The sequence below is a fragment of the Dendrobates tinctorius genome, unplaced genomic scaffold, assembly GCF_039654945.1.
Source record: "Dendrobates tinctorius isolate UK_male_01 unplaced genomic scaffold, ASM3965494v1 ptg000054l, whole genome shotgun sequence".
In the NCBI taxonomy this organism is placed as follows: domain Eukaryota; kingdom Metazoa; phylum Chordata; class Amphibia; order Anura; family Dendrobatidae; genus Dendrobates; species Dendrobates tinctorius.
The window spans coordinates 6892571-6908710 of NW_027361722.1; the positions used below are offsets into that span (position 1 = coordinate 6892571).

General features: G+C 45.4%; 1 long non-coding RNA gene across 2 annotated transcripts in view; it reads left to right on the forward strand.

Annotated features, from left to right (window-relative positions):
• Positions 1-11609, forward strand: part of LOC141091477 (uncharacterized) — a 34960-nt gene extending 23351 nt beyond the window's left edge. Inside the window, exons 3-4 of one of the 2 annotated variants that reach the window (XR_012232520.1) lie at positions 8349-8438; positions 11266-11609. This is a non-coding gene — a long non-coding RNA (uncharacterized lncRNA). Of the gene's footprint in view, positions 1-8348; positions 8750-11265 lie in introns of those variants that run through there. The other variant, XR_012232519.1, reaches the window with a different exon arrangement.
• The last annotated feature ends 4531 nt before the right edge of the window (positions 11610-16140 follow it).

A 16140-nucleotide genomic window follows, 5' to 3' on the forward strand; every position in this document is an offset into this window, starting at 1 on the left:
CTCAGGAGGAAAACCACTGGCAAATCCGCAGGTAAACCACAGGTCATTTTACCTGCAGATTTCCGCAGCTGAATCCGCCATCTTTATATAATAATAATAATAATAATAATAATAATAATAATAATTTTTATTTATATAGCGCCAACATATTCCGCAGCACTTTACAATTAAGCGGGGACATGTACAGACAATAAATTCAATACAAGTTAAGACAATTCAAACAATGACGTTAGGAGTGAGGTCCCTGCTCGCAAGCTTACAATCTACAAGGAAATGGGGGGACACAGTAGGTGAGAAATGCTTGTTAATTCAGGTCTGGCAATTATAATAGGGATTTTCATATAAAGCTGCATGATCCGGTCATCAGCCCGTGTGTTTAAGTGCAATAGACAAGTATCAAGTGCAGTTATCATGTGCATGAAGGGTGTGGAGACAGATGAATAGTAGGGTGCAGATTCAGAATAATATTTGGAAGGAGGGAACAGGGCAAAGTTAGCTTGCTGAGTAGTTGATGTGATAGGCTTCTTTGAAGAGATGGGTTTTCAAAGCGCGCTTGAATAGGTCAGGGCTAGGTATCAGTCTGATCGTCTGGGGAAGTGCATTCCAGAGAGCTGGAGCAGCACGAGAGAAGTCTTGGAGACGGAGGTGCGAGGTTCGGATTACGGGGGATGTTAGTCTTAGGTCATTTGTAGAACGGAGGGCACGTGTAGGGCGATAGACAGAGATGAGAGAGGAGATATAAGGCGGTGCAGAACAGTGGAGAGCTTTGTGGGTGAGAGAGATGAGTTTATACTGGACCCTGTAGCGAATAGGTAGCCAGTGTAATGACTGGCACAAGATGGAGGCATCGGTGAAGCGGCTGGACAGAAATATGACCCTGGCTGCCGCATTCAAGATGGATTGGAGAGGAGAAAGTTTGGTAAGAGGGAGACCGATCAGAAGAGAGTTGCAGTAGTCCAGACGAGAATGAATAAGAGCGACAGTAAGAGTCTTAGCAGTTTCAAAGGTGAGAAAAGGTCAGATTCTGGAGATGTTTTTAAGATGCAGGTGACAAGAGCGACTGAGTGATCGGATGTACGGAGTAAAGGAAAGTTCAGTGTCGAATATGACCCCAAGACAGCGGGCATGCTGCTTGGGAGTTATGGTTGTTTCGATGTTAGGTAGAGTGAGGTTAGTAGAGGGGAGAAACACAAGAAGTTCAGTTTTAGAGAGATTTAGTTTCAGATAGAGGGAGGACATGATGCTAGAGACAGCAGACAGACAATCCTTGGTATTTTGAATTAGGGTAGGGGTGATGTCAGGGGAAGAAGTGTATAATTGGGTGTCATCAGCATAGAGATGATACTGGAACCCAAATCTGCTGATTGTTTGTCCAATAGGGGCAGTGTATAAAGAGAAGAGGAGGGGGCCTAGGACTGAGCCCTGCGGGACCCCAATAGTAAGGGGACGAGAAGAGGAAGAGGAGCCGGAAAAAGATACAGTGAAGGAGCGGTCAGAGAGGTAGGAGGAGAACCAGGAGAGGGCTGTGTCCTTGAGGCCTATAGAGCGGAGCATAGTGAGGAGGAGCTGGTGATCCACAGTGTCAAATGCGGCAGAGAGATCCAGGAGAATCAGCAGGGAGCAATGACCTTTCGATTTAGCTGTTATTAAATCATTAGAGACTTTAGTGAGGGCAGTTTCAGTAGAGTGTAAAGAGCGGAAACCAGATTGTAAGGGGTCGAGAAGAGAGTTATCCGAGAGATAGCGGATTAGACGGGAGTGGACCAGGCGTTCCAGGAGTTTAGAGATGAAGGGAAGGTTAGAGACAGGTCTGTAGTTAGCAGTGCAGTTCTGGTCCAGGGATGGCTTTTTAAGTAAAGGGGTTATGATGGCATGTTTAAATGAGGAGGGAAATATACCTGAAGAAAGAGAGAGGTTAAATATTTTAGTCGGGTGAGTGGTGACCACTGGTGAGAGAGACTGCAGGAGCTGTGAAGGAATAGGGTCACTGTTGCAGGTTGTAGGCCGAGCAGAAGCGAGGAGCTTGGAAACTTCTTCTTCTGAAACAGGCTCAAAGATGTCTAGTGAGCTTGAGGTGCGGCAGGGAAGGGGATCCAGGCACTGAGGAGATAGGGCTGAGATATCCTGATGGATGTGGTTGATTTTTTCTAGGAAATAAGTGGCCAGATCCTCACCGCTGAGGTTGGTGATGGGGGCCTGTACTTTAGGTTTCAGGAGGGAGTTTAAGGTTTCAAAAAGTCGTCTTGGGTTATTGGATAGTGAGGTGATGAGGGTGGTGAAGTAGGATTGTTTGGCCAGATGAAGGGCAGAGTTTTAGGTTTTGAGCATGAACTTATAGTGGATGAAGTCTTCTGCTAAGAGAGATTTTCTCCACTGCCGCTCTGCACATCTCGAGCAGCGCTGAAGAGAGCGTGTTTGCGTTGTGTGCCAGGGCTGCCTTTGTCTGTGTCGGGTCTTTCTGCGTATAGAAGGTGCTGCTTCATCTAGGGCATTCTTCAGTGTATTATTGAAGTGTGACAATGCTATGTCTGGACAGGAGAGGGTGGAGATGGGGGCTAAAGATGTGTGGAGATTGTCCCTAAGCTGTTGGGTATTAATGGTACGTGTATTCCGATAAGTGTGGTAAGTGGGGGTGTCCCAGGTGAGGAGACAATTCTTGACAGAGAAGGAAAGAAGGTTGTGGTCCGAGAGCGGGAGAGGTGAATTAGTAAAGTCGTGCAGCGAGCCGGGACGGGAGAAAACCAGGTCCAGAGTATTCCCGTCCTCATGTGTAGGAGAATTAGTAAACTGTGAGAGGCCGAATGAAGAAGTTAGAGAAAGAAGATGAGAGGCAGACTGGGAGAGCGGATCATTGATGGGGATGTTAAAGTCTCCCATGATGAGGGTGGGGATGTCACAGGACAGAAAGTGAGTAAGCCAGGTGGCGAAGTGGTCTAGAAACTGGCGGGAGGAGCCTGGAGGGCGATAAACGACCGCCACTCGTAAGGAGAAGGGCTTAAAGAGTCTGACGGCGTGGACTTCAAAGGAAGGAAATGTAAGTGATGGAACCGGGGGGATGACCTGGAAAGCACATTGTGATGAAAGGAGCAAACCAACACCTCCACCCTGTCTGTTCTCAGGTCTGGGGGTATGTGAAAATTTCAGCCCACCAAACGAGAGAGCGGCAGCAGCGGTGGTGTCTGAATGCTGGATCCAGGTTTCTGTAATAGCCAGAAGGTTAAGGGAATTAGAGAGAAAAAGATCGTGAATGTAAGTCAGTTTGTTACACACAGACCGTGCATTCCAGAGAGCACATTGGAAAGTGAGAGGAGAAGGCATGCACTGAATGTTAATAAGATTAGCAGGGTTTCTATATGCAGCTGGAGGAGAGTAATGTATGCTGGTGGAGGGAGGCCCAGGGTTGGGGGAGATGTCACCTGCAAGTATTAAAAGGAGAAAAAACAGAAAAAGCAGGTGGTGGGATGATTTGTATGAACGTTTTGAGTGCTGCATGGAGGTTTTGGATGGTTTGGTGTGGGTAAGAAATGTCAATAGAGCCTCAGAGTTAAACATGGGAGAGGGGAAAAGGGAGGGGTGGATATGCAGAGAGTGCAATATAACCGCTTCTCTCCATACAGTAAAATATTGAGTTTGTTGTTGTGTCGGGAAAGTCAAACTATTTGGTATCAATCTTTATAATAATGTGAATCTAATACTTATTGTGCATAAGACACGCTAAAAAAAAACAAAAAAACAAGTATAACACATAAATGATAGAGTTTTGCTTCTTTTTTTTTTTAATTCTTCACCAAAAATGTACAAAAAAAACATGTAATAAAGTCAGTTTTGGAAGAGCCATTAATATTTTTTTTGTAGCCATGCTGGTATATGCTAGGGTTGATCAAAAAGTTTTTTAATCCTTTAATAAATTAAATCTTCTGTCAAATGGTATCAATAAAAAGTAAAGCATAGAAAAAAATAGCTGCACTCTGACATGCTAAAAACAATGCATTTAGGGAAATGACTGCCATAGAAAATAGGTAATCACTACATTATGTACATATGGATTATTGGAAACATTCCAGGAGCGATGCAAAAGAGGACCCCGGGAAGCATTTTTGACTAATTTTGAGAGGGTAGCAGAGTGGGAGAAACTACTGCCAGACCAGTGGGTGGAGGTGCTGGCCCCCTATCTAAGCCCCAGAAGGTTTACTATGACTTGGCCTTAGAAGATGCCCAGGAACATACCAAACTAAAAACTGAGATATTGGCACACGGGACCACCATCAGGACATTACTGTCCTGTCTGGAGTAAGGGGTCGATGACCAGAGGGGGCCCGCATCGGACCCCGTCTCTTCTGGTCATCAGGCCCCAGCGGCAGGCTTCTGCCGGTGCAAGTAACTGAACCTGAGTCCGATACGCAGGTTCAGTTAAACTATTTTTTTATTGACAGCGGCACGGGGGCAGGATGGTAGACACAGGGGAGAGAATGGAGACACAAGGGGAAGATAGAGACACAGGGGCAAGAATAGAGACACAGGGGGCAAGAATGTAGACACAGGGGGCAAGAATGTAGACACGGGGCAAGAATGGAGACACAGGGGGCAAGAATAGAGACAAGGGACAAGAATGGAGACAAGGGGCAAGAAAGGAGATACAGGGGGAAGAATGGAGACACAGGTTGCAAGAATAGAGACAGGGGGAAAAATGGAGACAAAGTGGGCAAGATTGGAGACACACGGGCAAGAATGGAGACACAGGGGGAAGAATGGAGACACAGCGGGCAAGAATGGAGACAGGGGGAAGAATGGAGACACTGGGGGAAGAATGGAGACAGGGGGAAAGAATGGAGACACAGGGCAAGAATAGAGACACAGGTGCAAGAATAGCGACACAGGGGGCAGGATCATGGGGCAGGATGGAGACACAGGGGGCAGGATCATGTGGCAGGATGGAGACAGATGGGGCAGGATTATGGGGCTGGATGGAGACAGATGGGGCAGGATCATGGGGCAGGATCGAGACAGATGGGGCAGGATCATGGGGCAGTATGGATACAGATGGGGCAGGATCATGGGGCAGTATGGAGACACATGGTGCAGGATCATGGGGCAGGATGGAGACACATGGTGCAGGATGGATACAATTGAGACAGGATCACAGGACAGATGGGGCAGGATGATGGAGCAGATGGGGCAGGATCACGGGATAGATGAGACAGGATCATGGAACATCACATGGGGCAGAGTGGATACTCATGAGGGTAGGATGGGAGACCATATGGCTGGAGCCAGGAATGAGACACACAGGGGCCAGTGTCATGCCCGCCATGTCTGTTATGCCGCATGAACCCTGGAGCAGTGTGCACGCGCACTGAACTATCATGCCCGCCATGTCTCTTACTGTATGTCGCATGACTCCTGGAACAGTGTGCACGCGCACCAAACTATCATGGCCGCCATGTCTGGTATGCCGCATGACTCCTGGAGCAGTGTGCACGTGCACTGAACTATCATGCCCGTTATGCTGCAAGATCCCTGGAAGCAGTGTGCACACGCACCTCGTGACTGTTGTGCTGCAAGATGCCTGGAGCAGTGTGCACGCGCGCCTCATCTCATGGCTGCCTGCCATTGCCAGTGCGCATGTGTGTTTTTACCTCATGGCTACACGCCATTGCTGAGTGACCAGCCGTCTCTGCTCTGCCTGCAGCAATACTCTCTGTGTTCCTGGAGACCCTGATCATGTGACCTTTGCTATGGTCCTCTCTATGGTCTTGGAGGACTCGACCATGTGATCCTCTCTATGATCCTGGAGGATCTGAACTGGATGTCCTTCCCTGATCCTGACCCAGAAGTGCAGGTGCTAATGCCCTATATCAGACCGCCCCTTCCTATGGTCGGGGCCTGAGTATCGTGTTGCTTCCCTGCATGGCTGCTTGGTCTGCTGGGTCGCTCCCTGTATTCTGTGCCCCTGCACTCTGCCCTGTAGTGCGTCTCTGCACACGCTCTGTACTTGTATTCTGCCTCTTGTCCCGTGTCATGTCTGGTGTTGTCTCTCGTGCCGTGTTTTGTCCTTGTTATGCTTTGACTTGTTGTACTTCCTATGTTCTCTGCCTTGCCTGTTTCGCCATGTCTGGTCTTTGCTATTCTGAGCCTTGTAGTACTTCTCATGTTCCCTGTCTTTGCCTGGTTCTCCTTACTCTGTCTTCTGGTGCTCGCTAGCACATTCCATGTCTGGTCTCAAGGTTCTGCCTTGACCCGGCTCTGGGATGCGGCCTACGCTCCGCTGCTAGACTCTGTCCTATGGTGCTCTCTAGCACATTTCCTGGCTAGTCTCAAGGTTCTCCCTTGACTCGGCTCTGTGCTTCTGCCTATGTTCCTCTCCTTGTTCTGTACTTTGCCTAGCCTTGCCTTGCCTTGTTTCTTGCCTTGCCTTGCCTTGTTTTTCTTGTGTGCCCTTTGCATGCGCCTGGCCTTCCCTAGCCTCCTGTCTGTGCCTCAGCCATGCCCGCCCTAGCCATGCCCGCCTGCTTGTGCCTCAGCCGTGCTTGTCGGCCAGTGACAGCTGTGTCTCCTGTTATGCCTCAGCCGGGTTCGCCTCAGTCTTGCCCGTCTGTCTGTGCCTCAGCCCGACCAGCTAGCTGGTGCCTCAGCCATGTTCACTGTGCTTCCTTGCACTCACGCTGTCTCTTCACTGTGCATTGCGTGCCCTCTTAGCACGCGCAGGCCATAGCCTGCTCCTTGGCATACCTCCTCGTGCTTCTGTAAAAGTACACGCAGGTCTTGCCATGTACCCTGTCGTGCCCTCTTGCACGCACAGGCCCTAGCCTATACCCTGTCGTGCCCTCTTGCACGCACAGGCCCTAGCCTGTACCCTGTCGTGCCCTCTTGCACGTGCAGGTCCCTGACTTGAACCTGACTCTGGCATGCCCCTCTGCACGCGCAGGACTATGCCTTGTACCCTGACCCTGGCGTGTCCTTTGGCACGCGCAGGACCTTGCCTTGGATCTTGGACCCTGGCGTGTCCCTACACACGCACCATGTCTCGTACTTTGAACTTTGAACCCTGGAGTGTCCCCTACACATGCACTGTGTCTCGTACTTTGAACCTGGCGTGTACCCTACACACGCACCTTGCCTTGCACCTTGCCCTGGATAGAAAAAAAAATGGACTAAAAAGCCCTAGCCAGCTCACCAACCACAGCCACAGCACGGAACCTCGTCTGGACCCAACGATAGTTGATAGTAGACAAAAACATGAGGGGCGTTCCAGCTGATAAAATTTCTTGCTTTATTGAAAAAATTAAAATAGTACAGCGGCTTACTCCTCAAGAGTAGATGGATGTGCTATGAGGCACTGAGGCCTCATAGCACATCCATCTGCTCTTGAGGAGTAAGCCGCTGTACTATTTTAATTTTTTCAATAAAGCAAGAAATTTTATCAGCTGGAACGCCCCTCATGTTTTTGTCTACCTTTCCCTGGACCCTTGTGTGCCCCTAGCACGCACCCTGCCTGGAACCTTGCCTTGGACCTTGGCGTGTTCCCCAACACGCACCATGTCTGGAGATCTGTTGTGCCTCCTTGCCTGAACCCTGGTTTGCCTGCCGGATGCCCTGAACCTGCCGATCGCTGCCAGAGATCGTAAGCCTGACGACTGCGGCCTGATGTCCGGAGCTGATGTCCGCAGCCTGATGCCCTGATCCTGTCGATCGTTACCAGCTGTCCGGAGTCCGATGCCATCGAGCCTTGCTTGTACCTAGGCGTGCCATCTAGCACGTACCATGCCATGGACCTTGGCGTGCCCTCTCACGCACCTTGCTGTGTTTTCCCTGTTATCATGTTTTGCACCTGATGTAACCCTGAGTTTGCCTTAATGAAGATACAGTACCTTGAATTCACGTCTTGTCTTGTCTTGTTTCATGCATGTCCCTTGTCATCAGACACTCGTGTCTTCCTTGAGCCGGCTGTCTGGTTCCAGCGGTCATGGTGGCTCACTCCCTTGGTCTTGCCCCTGACACTCCCTGTATAGGGGGTGGTTCCTCACAAGGTTAGTTTGCCCTAGGTGGGTGGGTGCCACGACCCAGAGGGTCCACTCTAAAGAAAGCAACTCAGCGTAAGCTGACTCCGTCACAGCCAGGATGGGGGATATTACTACCATAGGGGATAATTAAGAGATATTATTACTTCAGTCATATATTCATTTTATTTTTTGATGATACTGTTTTAAATAGGGAGGGTGCTCCTGTTACTGGGCAGAGCGACACTATGTTGCCTTTTTTTTCTTCATCTGGTGTAGTGTAGAAGTTAGGAAAAAATAAAGAATGTGTTCTGGAAGTGGTGCACTAGATAACTGTGTTATTTCTTGCAGAGATGAGCCCTGGCTGGAAGAAGTGATGGCGGTCTGTGCTGGATGAAGATGAAAAGCAAAGATGAAGGACTTCACCTAGAGACATCACTGGTAAGTCTGTGTGTTACCTGTACACTGACACTATACATTGTATACTATATACAGTGGTCCTGTGCACAATGTTACCAGCATTGCAATGTATTATACCATCAATCAAAAGTCAAAAAGTGAAAGTCCCGTAAAGGGACTAGGTGAAAAAAACCATTGTTTAAAAAAATACAGTATGTAAAAAAAAAATTAATAATAAAAAAATTCCCTAATAAATACACATTTTTATGTAAAAAAATAAAATATGTTTGGTATCGTTGAGTCCATAAAAATCCCATCTATAAAAGTATCACACTAGTTAACCCCTGCAGTGAACGCCGTAAAAAAGCACAAAAAAAGTAGAAAATTATGCTTTATCATTCTACAGCTTGGAAAAAGTGGAGCAAAACGCGATCAAAAAGACGAATATAAATAAAAATTGTATCACTGAAAACGCCATCTTGTCCCACAAAAAACAAGTTCCATACAGCTACATCAGCAGAAAAATAAAAAAGTTATACCGCTCAGAATAAAGTGATGCAAAAATAATTATTTTTTCTATAAAAGTTTTTATCGAGCTATCGCTGTAATCATACTGACCCATAGAATAAAACTGCCTTATCAATTTTACCACACGCAGAACCGAGAAAAAAAAACAATTCCTGAATTTCTAGTTTTTGTTCATTCTGCCTCCACAAAAATCAGGATAGAAAGCGATCAAAAAATGTCATGTGCCCGAAAAAGGTACCAATACAAACGTCAACTCGTCCCGCAAAAAAACAAGACCTCACATGACTCTGTGGGCCAAAATATGGAAAAATTATAGCTTTCAAAATGTGGTGATGCCAAAATAATTTTTTTTTTAATAAAAAGCGCCTTTTAGCGTGTGACGGCGGCCAACCATAAAAACCCGCTATAAAAACCTGCTATAAATAGTATATCAAACCAAAACGTCACTACCTTCCATCCAAGCCCTGACGTGCGCCCATACAGTAGTTTTCTCCCACATATAGGGTATCAGCGTACTCCGGATAAACTGGATAACAACTTTTGGGGTCCTATTTCTCCTATTACCCTTGTGAAAATAAAAATTTGGGGGCAAAAAGATCATTTTTGAGAAAAAAATATGATTTTTTATTTTCACGGCTCTACATTATAAACCTCTGTGAAGCACTTGGGGGTCCAAAGTGTTCACCACACATCTAGATAAGTTCCTCGGGGGGTCTAGTTTCCAAAATGGTGTCACTTGTAGGGTTTTTTCACTGTTTAGGCACATCAGGGGCTCTCCAAATGCGACATGGCTTCCGATCTCAATTCCAGCCAATTTTGCGTTGAAAAAGTCAAACGGCGCCCCTTCCCTTCCAAGCTCTGCCATGCGCTTAAACAGTGGTTCTCCCCCACATATGGGGTATCAGCATACTCAGAACAAATTGCACAACAACTTTGGGGTCCAATTTCTCCTGCTACCCTTGGGAAAATAAAAATTTGGGGGCAAAAAGATAATTTTTGTGGAAAAAATATTATTTTTTATTTTCACAGCTCTACGTTATAAACTTCTGTGAAGCACTTGGGGGTTCAAAGTTCTCACCACACATCTAGATAAGTTCCTTGGGGGGTCTAGTTTCCAAAATAGGGTCACTTATGGGGGGTTTCCACTGTTTAGGTACATCAAGGGCTCTCCATGTCGTCCGCTCTCGATTCCATCCAATTTTATGTTCAAAACCTCAAACGGCGCTCCTTCCCTTCCGAACCCTGCCATGCGCCTAAAGAGTGGTCTTCCTCCACACATGGGGTATCAGTGTACTTGGGAAAAATCGCACAACAAATATTGTTGTTCATTTTCTTCTGATACCCTTGACAAAATAAAAAAAATTGTGTCCGAAGTAAAATTTTTGTGAAAAAAGTTAAATGTTCATTTTTTCCTTCCACATTGCTTCAGTTCTTGTGAAGCACCTGAAGAGTTAATAAACTTCTTGAATGTGGTTTTGCGCACCTTGAGGTGTGCAGTTTTTAGAAGGGTGTCACTTTTGGGTATTTTCTGTCATATTGACGCATCAAAGTGACTTCAAATGTGAGGTGGTCCCTAAAAAGTGATTTTGTAAATTTTGTTGAAAAAATGAGAAATCGCTGGTCAAATTTTAACCCTTATATCTGCCTAATGAAAAAAATTTTTTTCCAAAATTGTGCTGATGTAAAGTAGACATATGGGAAATGTTATTTATTAGGTATTTTGCATAACATATCTCTCTGATTTAATGGCATAAAAATTAAAAGTTTAAAAATTGCAAAATATTAGAAATTTTCACCATATTTCCATTTTTTTCATAAATGAACGCAAGTTATATCGAAGAAATTTTACCACTAACATGAAATACAATATGTCCTGAAAAAACATTCTCAGAATCCGTGGGATCCGTTGAAGCGTTCCAGAGTTATAATAACATAAAGTGACAATGGTCAGATTTCAAAATTAAGAATCGGTCATTAACCTACAAAGTGGCTTGGTCCTTAAGGGATTACTGTGAAGCAGGCAGGCGACTGTATATCTGGAGTAGTAATCAATAAATGTGAGAAAATATCTCTTTTTGCTAGGAGTTTGAACACTTATTGGACCACATACATCTGTATGAATCAGATCCAGAGGCTGTGCAGATCTAGTGGTGCTTATTTAGGAAAGGATTTTTTGGACATTTTCCCTTTAAGACAGCGAGTGCACTTCATCATTTGACTACACTGGTTGATTTCAATACCATTTGCAAGTTGAGCTAGCTTCCTTATTGATTCTGGGTCTCTGTGTTTAGTTCTTTTGTAGATGTTGTCTAGCACTGTACACTCTTTCTTTGCATTTTAGCTGATAAAGTTCATCTTGGATTTTTCCTTCTGCAAGAGTGTGACCCTTCTTTGAGATGATGCAGCTGTTATCTTTAAAAGTAACTACAATCCCCTTTTGCGTGAGGTTCTTTACTGACAGAAGATTGCTTTCAAGGCTGGGAACATAGAGAACATCCTTTACTGGGATCTTTCTGCTTTGTGCTGAGGAAACTGGACAGTGGAGGTAGCCGTCTCCTACTCCTTCTGAAGTCATATAGTGACCATTAGCTAAGATGACCTTTTCTGACTTGCTTTCATTAAGGTCAATGAAGAAATCCTTGTTATTTGTCATATGTCTGCTTGCGCCAGAATCTATACACCATTAAATGCAGCTTTAACACATGCAGAATCTTCCTTTACAGCCGTTTTAACCCTTTGATGACTGTTCTGCTTTTAAGCTGACTCATTCTTACTTTCCAAATTCTGCAGTCTGCTTTAAGGTGGCCAGGCTTTTTACAGATAAAACATTCACGAGTTTCTCTTAGATTGCTGTTATATTTAGGGAAATCCTGTGTCTTTAATGCTGTTTTTGCTCTGGATTCATTACTGCTGCCTACATGCTGTGTTTTTCTCTTGAACTCACCCACAAGTTTGCCTTTAACATACTCTAGTGTCAGCTCCTCATCTCATCCTCATCATCATCTGGCAGTCACAAGTGTGTCATAACTCTCTGAAAGACCTCTTAATAGAAGTACAGCAACATGAAAACCTTTCATTTCTTCTCCAATACACCTGAGACGTGCCGCAATCTCTAGGGTGTTTCTTATATAGTCCTACATATTCTGTCCATCACTTAGCTTAGACTTATACAGCTTTCTCATGAGATAAAGCTTATTGCTGAGATTTGATCTTTCATGCACTTTCTGTAACTCATCCCACATCTCCTTTGCAGTTGCACACTTGCATATATGCACAATATTATTATCATTTACACTGAGGGAGACGGTGCTTTGTGTTTTCTGATCCTTCTCTAGCCAATCATCTGTTAATGGATGAGGCACTTGTTCCTGAGTATATTTCCATGTACCTTCTCTTATGAGCAGCATCTTGACCTTGAATTTAAAGGACTGGTAGTTCTGGTTAGTGAGGCTTGGCACTGAGAACTTGACAGGATTGCTGCTAGTCAGCATCTTCTCTGTTGCTATGTGCTACTCTGGGGTTCTGCGTCACTCTGGGCCCATAACCTGTTGTCAGCGGGTTATTCAGGATACTCTCCAAGCGTGTGACAACAGAGCTTCTTATATGATAAGCTTAATAGATCAGGAGTAAATCATTTGTGCATCTCTATCTGTGCAGCATCTACAACAGGCTGCTTCTCTCATACACAGACACAGGAAACAAACAGAAAATAGTCACATGCTCTCCCTGTGTAAGCCTCTGGGAAGTTGTTTGTTTGTTCTAACTTTATAAACAGCATACAAATCTGGCAACTAAACACTCATAGACAGGAATGGAGTTATTGCACCAAACATATTCCAACACTCGCCCTATGCAAACAGGAGGTTTTGGTCACACCTGACTTCACAAAGGAGTCTGTGGCCTAGATGGATGACTCTGAGGTTGTTTGGGAGCTGTCTTGTAAATGGGGATGAACATCCAGTCTTATACCTGAGTAGGAAAGTCTCCTCCTGTGAAAAGAAAAATGTCATCGTAGAGAAAGAGTGCTTGGCCATCAAATGGGCAATCGACACGCTGAGGTACTACCTGTTAGACTGGAAGTTCAGGTTAGTGTTACATCATGCGCCCCTGAGATGGGTGAGGGAAAAAATGGGAAGAATACTCGGGTGACTAGGTGGTTTCTGGCACTCTAGGACTTCAGCTGCCACGTCTAGCATAGGCTAGAGAAGCTACATGGGAACACAGATGCCCTATCCAGACTTCCCTGCTTAGTGAGTGAAGGTGCCAAAACCCCCCGACTTTGGGCAGGGGGATATGTGACAAAATCTCTGGCAAAGTGCTGGAGGGGAGATATGTTTCAGTGAGGCTGTTACCTTCAGTGATTTGATACCCAGAAGTTTCCTCCAGCATACCATGTGCTGACAGGGGTTAAATGGCCATTTTAAGGGCTTGGTTTTTTGTGGAAAACCATAGAGCAAGTGGAAGGTTTTCCACCTTATCTCCACTCCAGGGTATGGTCTGGGGGTTAAATAGTTGGCCACCAGAGACATTCAGTATTCAGTAGGGCTGGAGAGAGGATTCTCAAGCATCCATGTTGGCAGTCTGTGGCTACTGGACCAGAGCGAACTCACCAGAGATCAAGAGCAGAAACTCGGAGCTCCGTGCGGACCAACGTCATAGACCATAGAAGGAAAGTTCTGCTCCAGCTGCTATTAAAATCTTCTTTAATGAAAAACCATTAAAACATACAATAGTGAAGACTCTCCATGTAACCACACCACAACAGAGATGACAGGCTACGCGTTTCGACCAGACGGTCTTTGTCAAAGCCATGTTTGAAATTTGCCTTAGATTAGACATATATATGTAGCTTAACGAATAAAACATCATATAAAAATCACATGATCACATGAGCCAATCCAATTGGACACATGCAATTGAATACAAAATCGACATAGAAAAAAAAAAAAAAAAAACAAAGTTTTTTTTCCTCTTTTGAAAAAAAAAAAAAAAAGGGGAAATTCAACAATAGTGCAACAATAGATCATGTCTCTTATTGTTCACAATAAGTGCAGAAACTCCACCAGAATTCCAAGATCTCATGTTTCCTTCACTTCATCAGAGTTGGATTCTTCGGACAATTTTTCAAGCATATCTGATGTTTCGTCTAATGAGATCACTCCAGGTGCGTCCAGACGTAATCTTCATTATTCAAAACACGTCAGAGGCGTGGAGGCAGAAAACACCGGAGGAACACAAGGAATTACAACTCGGAGAAAAAAATATTGGCACCAATAAAAAGCTGCAATAATGTCCTCAATTTATCTTCAATTATTCTAACCAAAGAACAAACCCAAATATTATCATTGGGTCTCAATTTTGTCCCTGATCGAGATTTTGATCTGTTTTCCACCATTATGGACGTTGATAAATTTATTCGCAATTTGACAGTTAAAAAACATTTTTTTGACATTGATAATTCAGATTGTGTCCCTCTATCTAGTCACCCCTCAGATGCTAACAATGAGTTTGTGGACATGAATTTTGAGGAACAGTTAGCACTGGTTACTCTGCAGGATCTAGATGAACATTCCCTTTCCAGCAATGATCAATGTGAACAGACACATGCTTTTGAGACAAAAAATCCGTATTTTTACCCAGTGCAAACGAGATCTAGTTGCATGGAACAATTTCAGGATATGGTAGAGAGGGATTTGCCCGATCCCATCCCACTTCATCCCAAACCTCACCACAGTCTTCATCCCAACCCTAACCCATCTCTTCAACCTATCACTAACAACTGGTGTTTTCCCCTCAAGCTTTAAACATGCCTCCATCACACCTATCCTCAAAAAGCCCTCTCTTGACCCATCCTCTGTATCTAGCTATCGCCCTATATCACTTCTCCCATACGCCTCCAAGCTACTGGAACAACACGTCTACCTTGAACTGTCCTCCCATCTCTCTTCTTGCTCCCTCTTCGACCGCTTACAATCTGGCTTCCGGTCACACCACTCCACTGAAACTGCCCTTACTAAGGTCACCAATGACCTCTTAACTGCCAAGAGCAAGCGACACTACTCTGTCCTCCTCCTCCTGGACCTGTCGGCTGCCTTTGACACAGTGGACCATTCCCTATTATTACAGACCCTCTCATCCCTCGGCATCACAGACTTGGCCCTCTCCTGGATCTCATCATACCTAACAGACCGGACATTCAGCGTCTCCCACTCACACACCACCTCCTCACCTCGCCCCCTATCTGTCGGAGTCCCACAAGGTTCAGTCCTAGGGCCCCTGCTGTTCTCTATTTACACCTTTGGCCTGGGACAGCTCATAGAATCTCATGGCTTTCAGTATCATCTTTATGCTGATGACACACAGATCTACATCTCTGGACCAGATATCACCTCCCTACTAACCAGAATCCCTCAATGTCTGTCCACTATTTCATCCTTCTTCTCCACTAGATATCTGAAACTCAACATGGACAAAACAGAATTCATCATCTTTCCCCCATCTCACGTGACCCCCCCTACGAACCTATCAATTACAGTAAATGACTGCCCACTCTCCCCAGTCCCACAAGCCCGCTGCCTCGGAGTAATCCTTGATGCTGATCTCTCCTTCAAACCACATATCCAAGCCCTTTCCACTTCCTGCCGACTTCAACTCAAAAATATTTCACGCATCCGTTCATTCCTCACCCAAGAATCTGCAAAAACCCTAGTCCATGCCCTCATCATCTCTCGCCTTGACTACTGCAACCTCATGCTCTGCGGCCTCCCCTCAAACACTCTCGCACCCCTCCAATCTATTCTAAACTCTGCTGCCCGACTAATCCACCTGTCCCCCCGCTATTCCCCAGCTTCTCCCCTCTGTCAATCCCTTCACTGGCTCCCAATTGCCCAGAGACTCCATTACAAAACCCTAACCATGACATACAAAGCCATCCACAACTTGTCTCCTCCATACATTTGTGACCTCGTCTCCCGGTACTTTCCTGCACGCAACCTCCGATCCTCACAAGATCTCCTTCTCTACTCCCCTCTTATCTCCTCTTCCCACAATCGCATACAAGATTTCTCTCGCGCATCACCCCTACTCTGGAACTCTCTACCACAACATATCAGACTCTCACCTACCATCGAAACCTTCAAAAAGAGCCTGAAGACCTACCTCTTCCGACAAGCCTATAACCTGCAGTAACCACCGATCGACCAAACCGCTGCACGAC